At 39.8% G+C, this 21,800-nt stretch overlaps 1 long non-coding RNA gene across 1 annotated transcript in view; it reads left to right on the top strand.

The window, feature by feature from the left end:
• The window catches only part of LOC142047270 (uncharacterized), a 63,887-nt gene extending 53,088 nt beyond the window's left edge, over window positions 1–10,799 (top strand). Inside the window, exon 3 of the long non-coding RNA XR_012656461.1 lies at window positions 10,713–10,799. This is a non-coding gene — a long non-coding RNA (uncharacterized LOC142047270). The remainder of the gene's footprint in view (window positions 1–10,712) is intronic.
• The last annotated feature ends 11,001 nt before the right edge of the window (window positions 10,800–21,800 follow it).

A 21,800-nucleotide genomic window follows, 5' to 3' on the forward strand; every position in this document is an offset into this window, starting at 1 on the left:
GAGATAAGCATAGTTGTATTTTAGGCGTATTAATCATAATCTGCTGTACGGAATTATTCATTTTTTTCCTTGTTTTTATTCCTTTTATTTTAATGTATCCATAGTGGAAAATGTCTCTTTCATCAGATGAATTGTGAACTAAGCCAATATGCAGCATTTGTTGGGGATTTTTTGCACAATGTTTCATTTTGAAGTCTTTTTCTGGGCATTTTTATTATAATAAGATGTTCCATGCTGTGGTCTTGTTTAGATCTTGTATGTTGGTTGAAGAGATCTAATGTGGCTGTAGATGGAATGAGTTGCTAGGATAGGCAGAATGTAATGTATTGCTATATTTTTTCCTTATTAATTGCTCCTGGTAACTTGATACAGGGTGGAAAGGGAAAGGAGATAGTAGTTTCTTTGATAAGCAGTTAGTATTAGCCACTTACTATTTCTTGTATGCACCATTATGCTACGTATATATTTAGTGCATATTAGAGAAGGCTTCTAGTGGAAAACCTATTAACAGAGTACACTGTATGTATACAAATATGCTGAAATAAGGAGATAGGTATTTGTCAACCAGCAAGTTTTGTAAAACTTCCTTGAATAAATATATCTCTTCTTATATATTCAGGTGCCATTCAACTAAAATTGCTGTAATATGTTGATATGATGATCATGCAATGGCTCAACTTTTATGAAAAACAAAGTTTTTTTTTCCCTTAGCAAAATAGAATATGAATCAAAAGTTGATGATATTACGTGGCTGCCAGGGGTGCAAATGAGGGCTATGAAATACACTGTCTAGTTGCGTTGCAAAATATAACTGCTCATTAGACTGTCTACATCTAGTCCTCAAACAAAATGTGGATATTATTGGAATAAGTGCTGTGCTTGTTACCAGAGGACTAAGCACAAAAGACTTAATGAGAGAGAAAATTCCAGAACCAGGTTATGTGAAGACATTGAGTTGAACACTATTTGTATATTTTAATTTTACAGAAGTTCATCAGGTAATGTATTTCTTACAATAGTTCTTTAGTGAGATCTGGACAGTAGATGATGATGATGATACCTAGCCCTCATAGCATGCTTTTCATCAGCAGATCTCCATTGCTTTACAAAAGAAGTCAGCGTGATTATTCCCATTTTACAAATGGGAAAGAGAAGGCACAGAGAGGTAAAGTGACTGTTTCAAGATCAGCCAGTGACAGCCTGAAATAAAATCCAGGTCTCTTGCATCCGACACAAGTGCCCTGCCCACTAGGTGAGTAGGTAGAACACTGCAGGTTATACTTGCTAAAGCACTTTATAACACAGCCTCATTTTAGTATTGCAGTTGAGACTGGTGCTATCTTGCCACCCTGTACTGAATTATTTGCTATTATGGTATGTTGAATTTATATATCTTTATTCTTTTGACTTTTCCACACTGTTTTCAGCTAGGATACAGAGAGATCCCTTAGGTTTCTTCTAGCAGCTGCTTTATGGAACCTATATGTTGGACACACCAAGGGAGGTAGAGACCCCTTGAAATTGTAGAACTTAAATCTTCTGGGCTACTTAATCTGTTTTTTATGTATGGCTCCTCCCTTAGAAAAGTTCATAGAACTTTGGAAATGTCTTTTGAATCTATAGATGTGAATCCATACAGTTGAGAAGGACCTCAAAAGGTTGCATAAAAGGAAGAGTGAACCTAGTCAAATATGTTGTACTTGTATCTATATCTGTTCTGATGGGTGAGCTTACAGCCTAGCTAGCTATGCTTTACAGAGTATTTTAGTCTGCTTGACTTTTGTGATTTCCTGCTCTCCCTCTCTCCCCCACATTCTATGCCAAGTAAGCTGTTGTTTTTACATACAGTAACTCCTCACTTAAAGTCGTCCTGGTTAAAGTTGTTTCGTTGTTACATTACTGATCAATTAGGGAACATGCTCGTTTAAAGTTGTGTAATGCTCCCTTCTAACGTCATTTGGCAGCTGCCTGCTTTGTCCACTGCTTGCAGGAAGAGCAGCCTGTTGGAGCTAGCTGGTGGGGGCTTGTAACCAGGGTGGACCGGCAGCCCCCCGTCAGCTCCCCGCTCTCCAAGTTCCCTGTGCAGCAGCTGCCTGCAGTTCAGCTGTGTCCCTCCCCCCACTGCCCTGTGCTGCCCCTGCCCTCTGCCTTGGAGCTGCTCCCCGAGCCTCCTGCTTGCTGTGCTGGGGGGAGGGAAGGAAGAGGGGGGCTAATGTCAAGGTGTCCCCCTTCTCCCTGCTCCTGACCCCATATACCCCATCTTCTATAGAGCAGGGTGGAGGACGGAGGGAGCTTGTAGCAGCTGCGGTCTCAGCAAGCTGATCTAATTAACAAAGCAGTGTACTTAAGGGAAATGCGCATATCTCCCTCCATTCCTGCTGCCTTGAAGAGTGAGAGAGTTAACCCTTGAGGGCTCAGCCAATTGCTAGTTGTTCATTTAGCAGTAAGGGAAATATCCCACCCTTAGACTCCTCAACCAAGCTTAACAATTATCATCACTGTGTACTAATATTAAATTTTATTTAAAACTTATACTGTGTGCTTGTGTGTGTGTGTATATATATATATAATATACACATATACGTGTGTGTGTATATGTCTTTTGTCTGGTGAAAAAAATTTCCCTGGAACCTAACCCCCAAATTTACATTAATTCTTATGGGGAAATTGGATTCGCTTAACATTGTTTCGCTTAAAGTTGCATTTTTCAGGAACATAACTACAATGTTAAGTGAGGAGTTACTGTACAGTATCGGTTGTATAGACAGTTAGCTTGGGGATGACTGTTGCCAGGTGTCCCACTGAAATGCAAACTGACTTCTGACACTGAAGAAGGCAGAGACAGTAGGAAGAATGAGCGTTAGCACCCACTCGAAGATGAGGGAATTGTCAGTTCTCTTCCCTGATGTCATTGTGGGTATAGGGAGAGACAAGTGGCCCAAGGGATGCAAGGCTTCATTACAGCAACAGTTAATACCAAAATAATTGGCTTTGCTCCTCTCTTGGACTACCAGAGAAATCATGCTTGTTAGCAAAAGCTGACATCAATTAAGTTAAGCTCATCTTGACTAAAATGCAAAAATATTAATTTTCTGGCATTCTTATTGCTACAGCATAGATGCATCATTGGACTCAGTAGTAGTTTTGCCATTTATTTCAGTGAGTGCAGGGTTGAATACATAGGACATACACATGTGATATGGTGATAGCCTGTCCTCTGTCTGGGTGCAACTTGCTGCCACATTTGGACACTTTAATAAAGTGCAATTTGAACCTGGGAGCGGCAAGGATCAGTTCCTCTTCTGCATCAGTCTCTTTTGTGTGTACAGAAGGAACTTGCTCATAGTGTACTTTGCTATTGTGAAACCGTTCATAGACAGGAAGAATGGAAGTTTCACATTATTTCAATGCACTGAACAGATTGCAGTGAGCAGATTGTAATTCTTCTTCTGCTGAACCTCTTGCTGTGGTCAAGTTATATGAAAATTTGAATGAATCTCACCCAAAGTCTTTCTTCAAGCAAATCCCCCTATTGAAGCAAATAAGACATCTGCAGTGGCCCATAATGAGGGATGTACCGTATACCATTTTGCTACCAGTCTACAGAAATACAAAAAAGTTGCTCTTACAGCACCTGTACAGCATTCCTAATTGCATGGCTGAGCTTTAATTGAGTTAACAGTACAAGCTATTCAGTAGTTACCAAGTACCATGACTACATGGTGGCCATTAGAATGATAACAAGCTCTCCAGTACAGTGAGATGTTTGCAGCAATATCTCCATTCTATTCAGTGGAAGCTATCATGGTAACCTTCCTGTCTTGCACATTAACTCTAACCTGCATACACCTCCACTGTAGCTCAGAGGAAAGTCAGGGTTTGATATGTGGTTTCAGCAAACTCTGGGTTTATGCAGCCCTGTAGCTAGTGGTGTCTAGCAGGGGCAGTTCAACCATTTAGGTGACCTAGGCGGTCACCTAGGGCGCTGGCATTTGGGGGGCTCCATTTTCTTTGGCAGTGACCGCGGCTGCCAGATCTTTGGCCGCCCCAGTCGCCGCCAGCATTTAGGCGGAGGGAGCTGGGCAGGGAGCGTGGGTAGGGCCACCTGCATCAAGTAAGGGGAGGGGCGACATGCAGGGGAACTCCCAGCCCCAGCTTACCTCTTCCCTGCCTCCTCCCCAAGCACGCTGTGGCTGCTTCACTTCTCCCGCCTTCCAGGCTTGCAGTGTCAATAAGCTTAGGTGCCGCAAGCCCGGGAGGCAGTAGAAGTGAAGCAGCGACAGCGTGCTCAGAGTGCTTGTGCTCGTGCGTGGAGCAGGGGTGAGCTGGGGTGGAGGGAGTGCCTCAGGGTAGGGGTGGGGGTGAGGAGCTGCCACAAGGGGGGCATCTCAGGGCGGGGGCATGAGGTGGGGAGGGTGCAAAGTGGAAGTTTCACCTAGGGCGTGAAACATCGTTGCACCGGCCCTGGTGTCTAGTAAAATAAAGATGAATCAGTGCTGTCTGGGGTTAGTTGGGCCAGGTTCCAGGGAGCGCAGATCACATTGTGTTCTCAAATATGGCCACAGTCCCCTGGCAGTTTCCAGCAACTGGGGTGAATCTTCCTATGGGTTCTCAGTTTGTTGATCACAGGGTCAAATCAGATTATTCAAAACCAGAACCTTTTTGAACTTCAAGGGCTGTATGCTCTCTTGAATCTTTGTTTGATCCAAACTTAGAAGGGTTCCAGAAACCACGAGAATAGGTCACTTTCCACTTGATGTCTAATTTGTCCAAAATCTCAAATAATTAGTAACTTTCTGGAGAAACCATATTGTCTGCTCCAGTAGCCATTAAAAGATGTAACTATTTCCCCCTTAATGGACAGGAAATTTAGGCAGAAATTTCCCTTTAACACTAATGGGAAGTAAACCTCTAATTAACTGCACAGAAGTGGAAGTAAAGACCCCACTAGCTGATAGTAGATAGCAAACCTGTCACCCCCGATAAGCATCCAGGAAGACACCTAGATGCTACTGACAACATACCCTTAAAAATATATCTCCTAATGTGAAACTACCATTTTGTTGTTATAGCATAGCCTTTTTACTGCATGCTTTCAAATGTTATTGGTGATCCATTGGGTATTAAATTAAATAAATTGAAGAAGTTAAGGACAATTTTCTCAGGTTGACTGATTTAAATCCTAGATCTTGTTTCTGGTTCAGTGCAAATTATTTGGATACTTTGGCTCTGGCTACAGACACACATTGATATATTTTGGGTTCACAAAAGAACTTGAGTGACTGACTGTAGAAGACTCAATCATATATTATTCACTGGTGACAAACTAGCTTGACTGCCGATGCAATTCAAGTAAATATATAATCTAATTAGAATATATTTATGCAACAGTGTGGTTCTATTGAGCATGAGAATTTTTATCACCTATTTTAAAATCTGGCCACCATTTTCCTTTACTCATTTCATGTACATCTTGCTTATGAAATCAACAGTGCACAAATTGGCCAGTGTTCTGTGATGATAAAATACTCATCCTGCTCAACAGGGTGTGGGGTTTTGGCTGGGTTGAGGGAAACAGAGACTTCACCCACCCCTGCTAGGTTTGGGGATAGGGAGGCATTCTTGGAAGCAGCTGGAGTTCCTCTGAGTGGCTCATGTACCATTTCCTGCCTTAGCACCTATCCAGGGGATTGGGCTATCCTGGTGCTTGCACTGGGGAAGGAGACACAGGTAAGGGGTTGTGCGCGTTGTGTATGGGGAGGCAGGGTTGAATCCCTCTCCCTGTTCCCCACCCACATTACTGTTGGTTACATGACATAAGTCTATCTTTTGTAGGGTACCCAGACAGCAATTGTGAAAAATCGGGACAGGGACTGGGGGATGATAGGTGTCTATATAAGAAAAATACCCAAAAATCGGGACTGTCCCTATAAAATCAAGACATCTGGTCACCCTAATCTTTTGAGATCTCAGTGGGCAAGATGTGGGAAGAGTATAAGAGAGGCTTCCTGGTGTGGGCAGCCAGTATTTGGTACACTTACTCAGCCTCATCCTTAAGTTAGGTATGCTGGATTGCCCAGTGTGTTAACTTCTTGGCCAGTCACCCTGTTGGGACATGGAATGGATTTTTTCTGGGTAGGCAGAATTGGCAAACAGGTGTGTGGATCTTTTAATTGCTTCTTGGCAACCAGGAAGTCTAGTTCCTGGGTTCATAGAGCAAAATTGCTGAAACTTGTGAAGGTTTAGCTGTGTGGACTGCAGTGCAGCAAAGGTTGAACTGAGAGAGTTGGAGGGCTGTTTAGGCAATGGTCCTGTGCATTGGCATAGCATGGTGAAGGGCGAACTTCAATATTTGCTGAAGCTTGAATCTCTCCTCATCTCAGTTCTTCTACAGGGAGTTGGGGAGAGAAGGAGTCTGGCATCCAGGCCCTGTTTCTCAGTAGGTTGCGTGGTGTGGAGAGGAGTAGTTTAAATTCCAATCCACTTTAAAAATAAACACACAAAATTGTCTCTGAGGCCATTGTGGCCAGCTGAATATCCACAGTGGAATGACACTGCTGGTAGCTTTGCTGTGTGGTTTACCCTGATCAGCTAATGGTTTAAATTCCAATAAAGTTGGAGAATCCACAAACAACTTGAGAACTTGTCCTTGGGCCACATCAACTTTCTTTTAATTCTGCCGTCTGAATTAGGAAGATCTAACCCGTACCTGCTCAGGTGCCTAGGGAGACAATGAAACCTGCCTTTGGCAAGCAGGTATCAGATAACAGTGGGACCAGGAAGTTTTCTCAAGGTATTAAGATATTTGAACTGCAAAGAAGTTGATCAACCAAGTTATATGTGGGGTTGGAACCACAGATGAAGGAAATACGTTTTATATCTTAAATCTTTTTAATCTACCTGCCGAAAGCAGATAAGGAAAAGTTGTTTGTTTTTTTTCCTATTTTGTACAAGAGTACAGTCACTTTCAATATGTGACATGCAGCACTGTACCACACACCCTTAGTATTTTTGCAGATCAAAAGGAAGGCCACAGCAAAAATATACGTAATGCAGAAATCCAAATGATGATGAAATAGGTTTCCCATTCGCTTCCATATTCACTCCTCGTTTACAACAAAATAATAAGGGGACAAATCAGTGTAGGCCAGTGAGGGCAGAACCTGTTCTATGTGATAAGGGACATTTGAGAATGCTTGAATGTAATGAATATAAAAGGAAGCTGAGCTGACTGAATATTTAAAGCAGATGTACTGAGTAATAGGAGTGGGCTGTAGCTGAGTGACAACTCATCGTATAATCATCACATTTTCCACTTAAAGCATCTCAGAAAAACAGGAAAGACAGTTTAATGTTTTTTGTCTGCAGATAACTAGCAGATTGAGTTCTTATTTTTTAAGAAAAACCCCTTAGATTATATATTTTTCTGTTTCATAGAAAGGTTATTTTGAAAGTGTTGAGCTGTATGTTGCAAAATATTCATTTTTTCCCAGCTATTAAGTCATACAAAAAATTTCCTTTAGTCATGTTTCCTTTCCTTAACGTCCTCTCTTCTTCTACAGAGGTCAGATTGCTCTGCTGGCATTTCACGATACACAGCTGATCAGCCAGCTAAGCGCAGGCTTCAGCATGTTTCAGATTCTCTGTTTGAGTCTATCCATCCCTTTTCCCACTCACCCTTCCACCCCCAAGAAGCTACCTGTAAGACACATAGATGGACTGGTTAAGGGCAGTGCACTTATTTGAAATTACAGTACATGGCTCAATTTTAGCATTCTGAGGAGGCAGCTTGTAAAGCTCCTCTTTTTTTGTCTGAAACACTCGCTTATAAGGAGTTGGTCAAGTGGGAACAAAGGTTCTGTGATCATTTAAAACAGAAGGTTCCCAGTGTTCACAGAGAAATCTCGCGTACCGCCAAATGGATTTTGTAACATTATCAGGAGAGTGACAACGTGCTTCATTTAGCAAAGTGAGATTTCAAAGCAAATGTGTCTCTGGGGGAAAATCTAAAATTAATAAGAGACCTGGATTTATGCTGTGAATTTTCAGAGATGGCTCCATGATGTTGTTCCATCTCCACATCCTGTGCTAATCCTGAACGATCCCATCATGCTCGTGATCAAGAGCTTTGTCGTATGGTAAGGTACTCCTTGTTAATCGGTGTATGCTGATTTGACTGGGGTTTTTGTATTTAGGGTATTTTAGCTTCATGCAGTGTGATTTATTGTTTTAAACTATTTATTTTATTATTTTTGAAGATGGAACTGTATGTGGCAAGTTGATCTAATATTGGAATGAAGCCTGGCAATGAAATGGTAGCTAGACTTTTGCTGTCAAATCAAGTCAAACTATAGTCTGCAAAGTCAGAGCAAGGGCAAAGAATAATTTCCATTGTTTTTGTTTAATATTCTTTTAAAATAGTGTCACCTGAGTTCAGACAGCATCAATGCATTAATTTTCTTTCCTTTGCTAATGTGTGCAGTTCTGTAGCAAAAAATATTGTTTAAGTCTTTTCTTCCTTTAAGTAAGTGTGTGTGTGTGTGTGTATATGAACATGCTATAATTTGGTTGTTGCTATTGCAAAAAAAAGTTCATATTTCCTCTGCCCAATAAAGCTAAATGACTGTAGGTGAGCTGGAATTAATATAAGATATAAGACCATATGTCCAGATGATGTAATATCTTAGACAGTTAAGCTTGAGAAACTTTGATTAATCAAAGTAGTTGAAGATTCAGATCTGTCTGATATGGAAATACTGTGGAAATGTCAGAAGAGGATAAGTCAGAGACTTGTATTTTGAATCATATGCAAGATCTATTAATTGTATTCTGCACTTGCTAGAGTAAATGTGGATTATCAGAACATTTTAAAATAAAATTAAGGTTACTTTTCAGATGTTCTAAAAGATAAACAGTATCCTCTGGGGCGGGGGGGAGGTGGAATGAACAAAACTGATGATTTTAGCCTTCTTATCAACAGCAATAGCACAAACTATTGTTGGTTGGTCTCTCCTGAATTTGTTTCTTTTTACTTTTTTACTATCAGAAATTGAAGTTTTGAAAGGATTACGTGGGTAAAATCCTGGCCACATTGAAGGGTTAGAATTTCAGTCTATATATTCTAAGAGCCTGATCCCATAAAGACTTAAGCATGTGAGTAACTTTTACTCATGTGAACAGTCCCAATGAAGTCAGTGAGGCTACTCATATATGCTTAATTCTTTGTAAGATCAAGCCCTATATGAATAAGGACTTGAGGTTTCGAAAAGTGACCTTTTCTCATATTAACTACTAAGTCAACTAAAAATTATTTTGACACATACATTAATTAATCTGTTGATTCTCCATTGTCTACAAAAATTGTATTTTAATATAACTTACCTGTAATGATGATGACTTGAGAGAAGAGAATATAAAGAGCTGCACTCAGAATGAAATGTTTTCCCTTCAGCCTTCTAGTATAACACATTTTTGATACTTGGATAAACAGTTAATTGTCACACTAGCAAAAGCCAGTACTCCAATGTTCAGTTACACGTTAGTTATTTTCAAAATAGCCATGAAAAGGTTAGTATTTGAGTTTACAGATAATGTTTAATTAATGTTAGGATGTTTTAATCCAGGGATCAGCAACCTTTCAGAAGTGGTGTGCCGAGTCTTCGTTTAGTCACTCAAATTTAACGTTTCACGTGCCAGTAATACATTTGAACGTTTTTAGAAGGTCTCTTTCCATAAGTTTATAATATGTAACTAAACTATTGTTGTATGTAAAGTAAATAAGGTTTTTAATATGTTTGAGAAGCTTCATTTACTGGTGGTCGGGACCCGGGCAGTGTGAGTGCCACTGAAAATCTGCTCGCGTGCTGCTTCTGGCACACGTACCGTAGGTTGCCTACCCCTGTTTTAATCTATACTTTTCCAATTGTTACAGGAGATTTTTTTTAAAAGTTGTGTAGGGACATCTTGTAATTTAACTTTACAGAGGTAAAGAGAATTATCGTGTCGTGATTCTTCTTGTATGAAAATTCTGCATTTTTTTTCTCCTGGAATTTATTCATTTAATGGAAGTTAGTACTGCAGAATGAGCTTTTAATGAGCTAATAGTCAGTGTCAGACAGCTCAGTCAAAAAACTAATAAAATACCATTTTCTTTTCAATAAATGGGAGGTAGTGAAAATATTCTCTCTAAAGTTAAACAGAGATGTAATTAGTTATAGTAGGGTATTTATGTGAAAATACAATTTATGGCTTTCTTTCAAGACATTTTCTTGCTATATGAGCCCTGCTGCTTTGTATGGTGTTTCAAAACAGGTGTATAGATTTGTCATGTAGCCCAGGGTCTATTTTTGGGATTGATTCAGATCTCTGCCTTTTCCACCTTGTAAAAAACCATGCACACAGTTTAGATTTGGATCTCTCAGTGCCAAGAAAATCAGCAGCCTTGTATTATTTACTAATTTGTGTTGTTAAAAAAAAATCCTCAAAAATATATAAAAATGCAAATTATTTGACTTCAATCATTTTGTTTGTGCATTTGCAAATATTTTTAACTGCAAGCTGTTTCTACCAATACAGCACACCAGAGCTACAGTAGCCTGGTTAGTAATGAAGTTGCAGATAATTTTATAGCAATGTCTCTCTCCCCTTATATGTGCCCTTTGATTGATTTGAAGGAAAGGCTACTGTTCCAATATTCTCTTCTTGTTTTCTAGTTTACAGGGTAGACAGGACTGGAACTATTTCTGCAGCTTCTAGAAGCCTGATGCTAAGCAATGTGACAACATAAATCTGGAAACATTATTGCTGTTGGAAACAACTGGAAAAGTGAGTATCTGTGGCTACTCTGTTCCTCCCACCCCATACTCCATTTCTGAAATGCGTTAATGAATATGGTGTGGGGGGATCTGAAGAGATTTTTCCACTCGTATGTTTTAGAGTTCTAGACAGGAAAGGTTTTTCAGAGACTCTAAAGAAGCTGCAGAGGTAGGTGTCTTGGGTTCTGTGCTTAACTCTGCTACTGGGTTGCTGTATTACCTCAGGCAAGTCAATCTGAGTTCTGTGCCTCAATTTACCCATATTGAAAATGGACTTAATAATACCTATTGGACAGGGGGTTCAATTAACTGTAAAAAGCTTTACAGTCTTCTGGTGAAAGGTAATATAGGACAAATATTCTTCCCATGCCAACCCTGAGTCAGCAGGTGTAGTGCAAGGGAGTGCCGCTGGAGAGGATTCCTTCTCGAATCCCCAAAGTGGGCACCACAACAACCCTTATGCAACCGTTGCTCCTGAATTCTGCTCTCATTAGCGATTCACTGGCTGCACGTTTGTTCCATTCCTCCCCCATCTTGGTCCTGCCACCTCAAACCCCACTTGGTGAAGTGCATTGAGCCCCCCAGGCAGACCCCAATGCAGTCTTCTCTAATCCTGCCTCCCCCTCCTCTGTCTGCCTAGTGCCCCTGTGCAGTGAAAACCGTACCAGTTGTGCTGTGTCTGAGGATCTTTGTCAATATGGAGATGGAGGTGAGATTGCTTCCATATATGTGTAAAGTACCGAGACCTATATAATAAACTCACTTATGAAAAGTGCTTTATATGAGATTCTTTTTTACAAAGCTACATCAGCAGTGAAATGTAAACTAGAATACAGCATGTACCGCCTGGCAGGGCAGTCTCCATAGAGCTGGGGATTGGCCCCCAACCCTGGTGCGAACTAGCTTGGGTTTGCCAAATTTCAGGGCAAGCTGTAAAGCTAAATTATTTCAATTGGCCTTTGAAGTAAGATTAAGCTGTAGGCCAATGTCTGGGAGTGCTAGTGTTTTAGTATGTTCCCCAGCTAGGTGGAAGAGGTGAGCTGATTATGTTGCAGTTTAATTTTTGTAATTTTAAATAATTGACCATGTACTGAGCAGTGGTTCTCAAATTTACTTGATCGTGCAATGTGATGGGGGCTAATTTAGCTACAACGAGTCAGGAAAAAGATCTTGGAGTCATCATGGATAGTCCTCTGAAGATGTCCACGCAGTGTGCATAGGAGGCCAAAAATCAAACAGGATGTTAGGGATCATTAAAAAGAGGATAGAGAATAAGACTGAGACTATATTATTGCCCTTATGTAAATCCATGGTACGCCCACATCTCGTATACTGCGTACAGATGTGGTCTCCTCATCTCAAAAAAGATATACTGGCACTAGAAAAGGTTCAGAAAAGGACAACTAAAATGAGTAGGGGTTTGGAGAGGGTCCCATATGAGGAAAGATTAAAGAGGCTAGGACTCTTCAGCTTGGAAAAGAGGAGACTAAGGGGATATGATAGAGGTATATAAAATCATGAGTGATGTGGAGAAAGTGGATAAGGAAAAGTTATTTACTTATTCCCATAATACAAGAACTAGGGGTCACCAAATGAAATTAATAGGCAGCAGGTTTAAAACAAATAAAAGGAAGTTCTTCTTCACGCAGTGCACAGTCAACTTGTGGAACTCCTTGCCTGACGAGGTTGTGAAGGCTAGGACTATAACAGCGTTTAAAAGAGAACTGGATAAATTCATGGTGGTTAAGTCCATAAATGGCTATTAGCCAGGAAGGGTAAAGAATGGTGTCCCTAGCCTCTGTTCATCAGAGGATGGAGATGGATGGCAGGAGAGAGATCACTTGATCATTGCCTGTTAGGTTCACTCCCTCTGGGGCACCTGGTGTTGGCCACTGTCAGTGGACAGGATACTGGGCTAGATGGACCTTTGGTCTGACCCGGTACGGCCGTACTTATGTTCTTATGCACAGCGTCATCTAGGGTCAAAGGCACAGCACCATCTGAGGACCTGATGTGTCTGGAGGAATCATCTTTGTTATTCACTGCTGTGGGCAAAATGTCACGACTCCCCCCAATACATTCCATGCCCTCCCCAGAGGGCCTGTGCCCCCAGTTTGAGAACCTCTGACTTAGAGTCTGTGCATGGGGACATATAATTGTAAATCAAAGTAAATAAATAAATAGGTTCGGGGGATTTATTCTTAGTCTCACTTAACTTCCTTTCTTCTTGTGCGGACTCTTTGCCTCTCTCCTTCCAGAACCTAGGACTCTTGGTCTAGGAATATGTTTCTCTATGCAACATACATGCACTACATTCAAACAGACCTCAGAAGTAATGTGTGCGCACTTTCTCTTTCTCACTCCCCTGCCCTGCATCAGATCAGATTAATCGCCGTCAGTGACATACAGATCAAGGTTAGCAGTTTGTTCAGTTCAGGCAATGCATACTGGTATGTCCTTGCCTTAACTTCAGCTGTTTCATTTACAGCTTTACAAAAAAGAGTTGAGTTTAAATAGGGTTTAAGCGATCAGCTTGGAAATTTAACCTCACAGCAACAGAGCTTTATATCCCGAGTCTGGAAAGGTTAACCAGCCCTAGGTGATACAGAGGGGTGTGTTGTGGTAATGAGTTTTGGATTTCGGAGACAGCTTTCCATTGTGTCACGGGATGCTTTGCTTTTTGCTCAGTCACTCAAATTCTTTATGCCTCCTCATGACAGCCTCTTACTGTGTTTGACATCACTGTAAATAAATGGCAAATGGCAGTGATAATGGATGGAAGCAACAGATTTTGCCAAGTGGCTGAAGCTTTATTATAACTTCAGACGACAAAACAGGGTCCCACCTAACGGGTGACACAAACTTACTGTAGTGAAAGGGAGCGTGCAAAAACCTTCCCAACCGTCGCTGACCTGGCCCCTTGCAGTGTTGAAGAACAGAGTAGGCCTAACTATCCAAGGGCTAACAAGATTGCGTTAGTGCATAGCCTAGCCAAGATTTTCAGCCTGAAGCAGGATATTGCATAAAGAAACCCCAATGCTTACCCCAAGAGCTTGGGCACCCTGCATTTTGAGTCACTTTTTAATTATCATCTCATGTCACGGAGTCAGTCTGAATAAAATCATTTGCAGAGATCTTGATTTTGTGTATTGAAAGTTAAAAATATCTAATATGAATTAAGTTTATTCCTGCAATGTACTGGATATTAAATACAGAGAAACAGGTAATTGCATTGTCTGAATTTCCAGAAGATGTATCTTTTCTTATATGAATACAAATTCACTTTCAAGGGTATAACTATAAATCTAGGTTTAAGCAGTGATATCACAGTATATGAGAACATACCATACCATCGAAATAACAGCATGTGATCATTTCTAGCCATCACCACTCTGAAAACTTAATGAATTTTTAAACAGAGATTTTTCCCTATATTATCTGTGCTATAAAAGTGCCACCAATCTAATTTTGAAAGCATAAACCTACTTTATGGGTACTCACTGGAGATGTTTGATTTGTTCCTCCCACAAGTAGGTTTGTTGTGATTTGTTCTTTCAGTTTGAAAGCAGTCTCATTTGTTTATCTTGGAGGTAAGACAACGTTTGTATTTTTTTTTTTTTACAGATCAGTCTAAGCCATAATTTCAATTCACAACTAGCTATCTTAGGTCTTTTTATATCAATGGTTTTTTTCCTTTTGGCCACCAGCTAATGCTAATTTAGGATAACATTGAATTTTGAAGTCAAATTCACCCCTGGAATTGGCAAGTGCAATTCCCTTTAATTTGGTGCTCTTCACAAACAGACCAAACCATGATAATTCTTTGACCTCTGCACAGAAATTCAAGTCTTACAGCTCGTTGACTGTGGTTTATGTTCACTACTTCAGAAGACCGACCTATGCACCATTTCTTCCCACTTAATCCCTGGGTTTACGTCCCACTGTGAATATTAGCATACAAAGGTCTCAGATCACCCCCAAACCCTTAATCGTCCCTTCTTCTGCTTATCTCTCCATTATCATTAAATTGCTTTCCAGAGTTTTTGTGAGCTTCTGCAGAGAGGCCGTTGTAATGGTGCTGTACATAGGCCAATGGATTCTCTGAGAGGCAGTTCACTCAGTAGGTGCTGTTTCTGAATGTAAGTTGAGTTCTGTGGCAGACAGGCAGATCAGCAGGATGTGATGGAGGCACAACAGGGCAATGGAGACAACCCTTACCCGTTCCTGCACCTCCCCCCCAAAAAAACTCTTCAACCACAACATTATTGATGCACCATTTTTTTCAGTCACTTTTGTGTATGACTATAAAATGTGTCATGAATGAAATATTAGTGGTGAAAAGGAATCAGATGGAATGCATGATTCCGAAAGCACCATTTTTTAGGGTTTAAGCATAATTGTAAGTGTTTGCATAATGTGTGTAAATAAAGTGAATATAAAGGCTTAATGCACTGTACTCAAGTCAGAACTAAGTTTTAATAGTTCTATAAGGTGGAGGATTGAAGCGAAGACCTTACACTGAGGGTGAAAGGTAATTATCTGATCAGGTTCTTCATAACCCCCCATCTTTGACATTCATGAGGCTCCCTTATGATAGCAAGCATTAAAGCTACATTCCTTTCTTCATCAATGTATAATGCTGTGAACAGGCGAAATCTTCAACTATGGTCTCTGGTTTTGCACCTGCAAAAATGCAAGTGCAGATGTTTGCACCCACAGAGTTGCACTCACATACTCCTTTTGTACATACAAATGCAGGTATGTGTGTCATTCTGTGAGCACTAAATGCCTCTGCATGCACTTTTGCATATATAAAATCTGAGACTGGCTTATTCCTTTACATGTCTGGGGCAGTGTTGTAGCTATGTCAGTCCCAGGATATTAGAGGGACAAGGCAAGTGAGATAATAGCTTTTATTGTACAAACTTCTGTTGGTGAGAGGGACAAGCTTTTAAGCCAGACAGAGTTCTTCAGATCCAGGACGTATTCTAAGGAACCAATCAAGGTAGAGTGGCCTGTTAGCATCTCTGCAGTCAGAGGTCAAAAAGGGGGGTGGTTAGTGGGTGATAGATTGTTGTAATCAGCCATAAATCCAGTGTCTTGGTTCAGTCTGTGTTTTTAGAGTCTTGGAGAGTTACAAATTTAAGCTCCCAGGCTCATATTTTGAAAGTGTTGTGCAGGTTTCTTTTGAGGATGAGGACTGACCTGTCAGATATGCAATGATCACTTCGTGACAAGTGTTCTACCACAGGTGATAGGGTGTTTTTGTCTTTTATCATTTTCCTGTGTGAGTTCATTTGAGAGCATTGTGATTGTCCGTCTGGTTTCACCCAAATAACTTTTGCTGGGCATTTAGTGCACTGGATGAGGTACACCACATGTTGATAGGCATATGTAGGAGCCATGGCTCTTGTGTTGTGGGAGATGTTGATCATTGTAGCAGTGGAGATGTGTCTGCAGTTTTGTGACTGTTGTTCTGTCAGGGTCTGGTGCCACTTTGAGTTGATGTGTCCTGATGTGTGTGGACCTTGCTTTTTATGAGCTTGGGGAGGTTGTGGGGATTGTTTGAAGGTCAAAAGTGGGGTGCAGGTTACTTAATATAGAGAAATTGTTCCTGGCCTCAGGGGCCATAACTAGGTTCAACTGTATGTGAAATTTAGGCTGAATATCATAAAGACATTAACAGTATGTTAACAGACAAAATGTTAATGGACAAAACACTCAGCATATAGCATATGCACTCAACCAGTCTAGGACCAGAAACAATGCAACGTTACTTATTTGACTGGTCATGGCTATCTAACATAGCTCGAATATTGCATACTGGCAGAGAACCGTTTGTCCATAAAGTGAAAAAAAATCCATTACTTTTGTTTTTAAAAAGTGTAAAAATGTCACCAAATTCTTTGAATAACAAATGTAAGACAGTCACGCTCTGCTGGTGGATGTGCCATGAGCAGAAAGGGGCTAAATATAGTGGATAGATTATTCAGTTAGGAAGATGGGCTCAGTTTCGCCATTGACACGGAATGTGTAATCCAGCTCTGGCATGTACTGAAATTTGTATCCCCTTCAAACCTAAGGAAAACCAGCCTATGTCTGAATTGGAGTTTTAGGCACATGGCCCTACTTTCTCTGAAGAGATTACGAGAGGGGCTGCATCTCTGACAAGCTATCACATGCCATACAAATCTCTGCAGTGGTAGGTATAACAACTGTCATCTTACGACCTATAACTTGGATTTATGATGTTATATTTAGGGTTCTTAAGTAGTGTCTAGGTTAAGGGGGTCCAAGCATTAACTTTCTTTCTTTTTCTTCCTGTTTCCTTTCTTTTCTTGTAATTTCCAAGAAGTGTTTGTTTTCTTTTAATCTAAACAGAACTGGGCTCTGACTGGCTTGTATTTGATATGCAATTTGCTGATGTTCCCAAATGAAAAAGAGCTGTGACCTCAAGAATGGCACAGTGAGATCATTTTAAAACAACCTTAGTACCAGTCAGAGCTACAGCCTTCTTCCTGTAGAGCAGTGTGGAAGATGGACCAACGAAGTCAAATGAGCTAAGGGTTTGTGCTTGTGTCCACAGTGCTACTTTTGGTGACAGTTAAACATTTTCAGATCAGTGCTCTGGTCATCGATCCATCATCCCAGGCATTCAATATGCTTGAGATTCAAAACCAGAAGCTAAATCAATTCTGGAACTCAGCATCTTGCCCTTATAAAGAGCCTACACAGAGAGGTAAAAATATTAGAAAAAAATGTGGGCCTTTCCTGCCTCATTCTCGAGGGGTAACTGTAAACAAAAACACCCAGAAATTAACATCTGTTATCTGATTAGTTTTGAAATGTTGAGCATAAGGTCCTCACAAAGAAATTAAGAATTTAATATTGTTTTCTAGTTGACAACAATTAAGTGTAGCGAGCCAAGGAAATGGACTAAAATTATTAACAAACTAACAGCATGCCTACCGCCGATGGCAACAGAAAGCTGATGGGTGAAATAGTGATACTCATCAAATGGGTCTTTATTGGGGCTTCCTACATTCTGATTGCTAAATAAGTTAGTAAAGCCACCCATATCCCTGGAGTGCTCAGCTGCTGCAGCGGCTGAGCTGTCGCTGGTGCTGCTCTGTTTTGGGTTCAGTTTTTTCAGTTACATAATCCGTGGCAATCTTACTGCACGTTAACAAATGGGCTGACTCAACAAAAGGCAAGAGATCATAATAGACAAACTCATAGCAACGGGCCTGGTAAGAACAGGAAACCAAATCATACAAGAGTAGTAGTGCTAATCCTCATCTCATGTAAAGTATTGTCGAGCCATTGACTTCAAGGGGCCTTCTCTGGGGATGAATCAGGGTTGTATAAAGAAGGAAGTTGTTGTCTGTAGGACCCTTGCCTTATTTGTTGCAGAAGCTGGGAAGTGTGTAGTGAATGAGGCAGGCAATTGAGGCAGGAAGAGAGAGGATGGCCTAAAGGATCAGGCAGTTGAATGCTGCCCCGGAGAACTGGAGTCTGTCCTTGCCTCTACTACATAAACCCTTTATGATACTAGGCAAGCCACTTAATCTAAAGTTTTCGCTGGTGACACTGACTGTGTGTTTGTCATTTTCTTGGGCCTGACTCGAGACCATGGGGTCTGATTTGCAGATGTGCTGAGCACTCACAGCTGAAACTGATGTCAATGGGAGCCATGCTTTGAACATATGAAATGTTACATAATGCTAAGTACTCCGAAAAATTGTATCATAGGTATCTCAAATTGAGCACCCAAAATCAGTGGACGCTTTTGTCCTTGTTGTTTCTCTGCCTCAGCTCCCCATCTGTAAAATGGGAATAATGCCATATCCTGACTTCACGGGAATTGTGAAAATAATTAATATTTGTGAGGCACTCAGCTACCATAGTGATGAGCACCAGGGAAAAGCCCAGGAGGAAAATGATAATCCTGACTTCAGAGAAGGATTTTAATAGTATGCAGTAAATAAGGCATGGGGACACTCGCTGAACAATGCAGAAAAAAAGAAAATATTGCATAGCTGTTCGTTCTGTGCAGTGAATGAGGCTGGGATTCTATGGAAAAAAATGTTTGATCATATAATTAAAGACTGTCATAATGCACATGTAGAAGGGGCTGAATTCAGGTTGCTTGTGCAACCTGAATTCGGGTATCTCCTAACTTTTGAGTAGTTGACTTTATTTACCATTCTATTAATGTAGGTTTGGGTATGTAACTTTCATATAGTCTGCCAGTGTAAGAATGTGTGAACCATGGACAGATAAGCTACAAAATTTAGTCCCATCCAGTATCTGCCAAAACTGATGACCCTTTCCAATATTTTGATTAATAAATGTAAAGACTTTCTACACAGATTTGCATCTATGGAGGCTATAAGCTATTTGTTTAGAAATTTTTATATTTTTCATAAAGCACTCTACAGTGTTTTCATAAAAAGTGCCTTTAATAATATTTGTTTTGCCTACAATGAATTTTAGCAATGTTTTGTTGAGAATAAAATGGAAATTGTGTGCTTACAGATATCCTGATGACACAGTTTTGTTGATAAAAACAAGGTTCTTGAGACAGAGTAATATTCCTTTAATTCCAAGCACAGATTTCCCTAATATTGTTCAATGATAGAGAGGCAACTGTCTTGTTTGCATCAATTATTGCCTTAATGTCATTTTTGTTGTAAATTGGATGAGGTTATCACATTGGAACCAAAACACAACATAACAGGGGAAAAATGGAACCCCCAACTGATCCCTTTACTGTGACCTTGGTTAAGGAAAGGTGAGGACATGCCATCTCTTATGGAATCAGAGGAAGGAAAGGTAGGAGAAAACAATATAAAAGGAACTAACATGCTTACTAGTTGGAATGGAGTTTGTCTGTAGCAGTATCATGTTAAAAGGTCAATTGAAAGCTGCAGCTGGTTGTCTCTTCCACATTTAAAGAGCCCTCTACCAGGAGACTATGTAGAGAAAGACACTTTTAAAAGGTAAACCTGGGAGGACAGAAGATGAGGGGATCTGGAATTCCCAGCTTTTGAGAAGTCTAAACAAGAGGCATTTTGACATTGCTATAGCTCTGTTATGTTAAACTCTGAAATAGATCCATCTGTCTTTCTTTCTGCTATGGCATTACTTGTGTGTTATAAGAAAAATCCAGATCTTTCTGCATCATCAGTTGAATTTTGGGCTTGATCTCTACCACTATATAATCACGTAGTAAATGTTTTGAGTCCACTCACAGCTGCACAGGTTTCATAGACTGGCCAGGTTTATTTAGAATTTTAGTATAAACAAGAGCATATACTATATAATCTTTGATTATCATTGTAAATTCTATATGTTTCTGTAATTCTAATAACTTTATTTTAATCTGTGACAAACTATGCAAATTGATATTTTACTATTAACAATTTCTGTGAAATTTGTCACCTTTATCTATGATTACTACGCCATTTCTAAAATGCTTCAATGCATGAAAATAGCTAATTATTTTTGTAATTGACCAAATATCTATATGGTATTTCAGAGTTCGGTAAACTTTAATATTTAGATAAACAATGGTTCAACAATAGTCCTAAATCTTCGTGATAGAGAAATCAGAGTTCAGTTAGTTTTAAAGGAAAGATTGTCTCAAAATCTCATACTATAGAATAGAGACTTGAATCTAGTATCTGAATCTTGTATTTTAACTTATAGGTTCCACAACACCTTTATGTGTTTTCTATCTGGATTGGAACTGGAGGGAGAAGGCCAACCAAACACTGTAAAGTACAAGGAGAAAATTACCTAATCTGCTGAAAGCTGCAGTTGAATAAGTATGCTTTGAAATCTACAGTAATTCAGGAAGGAAGTATAGTAAGCAAAAGAGAGAAATAACATCAGTGACCCTGGCATCTCTGATGACCAGCTGTTCTCAAAACCAGTTTATAGAGCCTCATTGAATAGTTGTGAAGACTTATTATGGTCTATTTGACTACTAATTAAAGGCATAGATGTGTGCTAATTAGCCTTCCAGAAAGAGCATAACAAGAGCATGTGTGTGTGTGAGAGAGAGAGAGAATATTTTAGTGTTTTACTTACTGTAAGTAGAGATACAGGATATAGATTTTTATTATTTTTCCAAGAAAAGTTACCAAGTTTGCAGTGATTCAGTGTTTGAGTAACAATAAATTTGCAATAGATAAATATTAATCAGAAGTATAAGCAAAATACAACTTACGTCACACATTTTAACAAACAAAAGAGAAGGTGGAGGAGAGAGAATATGATTTAAATTCAATAGAAGAAATATTTTAAAACTACTAGAAATGTCAAATTACCCTAAACTCCCTGGCCAAGGTTACTGGTGATGGTCACTCAGTGCTGAGAGCTGGTACTAGGACTTGGAATTTCACCCAGAATTCTTAGTTCACTCCATATCTTTATTTTTTATTTTCTGGACTCTTCCTTAGTTTAAAGATAGTGAGGTCTGAATTTCTTCTAGGTATCTTGATGTCCCAAGGTGCCATAGCAAGGTTTGTATAATAGTACTAATTAGAAATAGATATTGCCAGCATAAGGAAGCATATGGAAAATATCTGTACTTATGCAACTTGAAGTTTAAAATTCCAATCTGTTAGCCATTGGAAAATCCAACTGTGGTTTCCACAGCAAACTTTATGCTATTTTCCATATAGGTTTGCTTTACAACAGAATCATTTCTTTATCATATAATATATGTGGAAAGAAAAGAAAAGTGCTACAGATGTGCATCTGCAATTATAGGAGTGGATATCCTTTGTATAATATTTTATTACTTTAATTTACAATTATCTCACATTATCCGAGATTGCATGAGCATATAATGACAGACCCTGTTGCTAAACACAAACTGCCACTTAGGTGGCACAGCTGAAGTTCTGGCAACTGCCAATACAACTTATCACCTACGTGCAGAAGAATAGGCTAGCAAACACATTAGTAAATAGTAGG

Source organism: Chelonoidis abingdonii, chromosome 9 (genome assembly GCF_003597395.2).
Source record: "Chelonoidis abingdonii isolate Lonesome George chromosome 9, CheloAbing_2.0, whole genome shotgun sequence".
Classification (NCBI taxonomy): domain Eukaryota; kingdom Metazoa; phylum Chordata; order Testudines; family Testudinidae; genus Chelonoidis; species Chelonoidis abingdonii.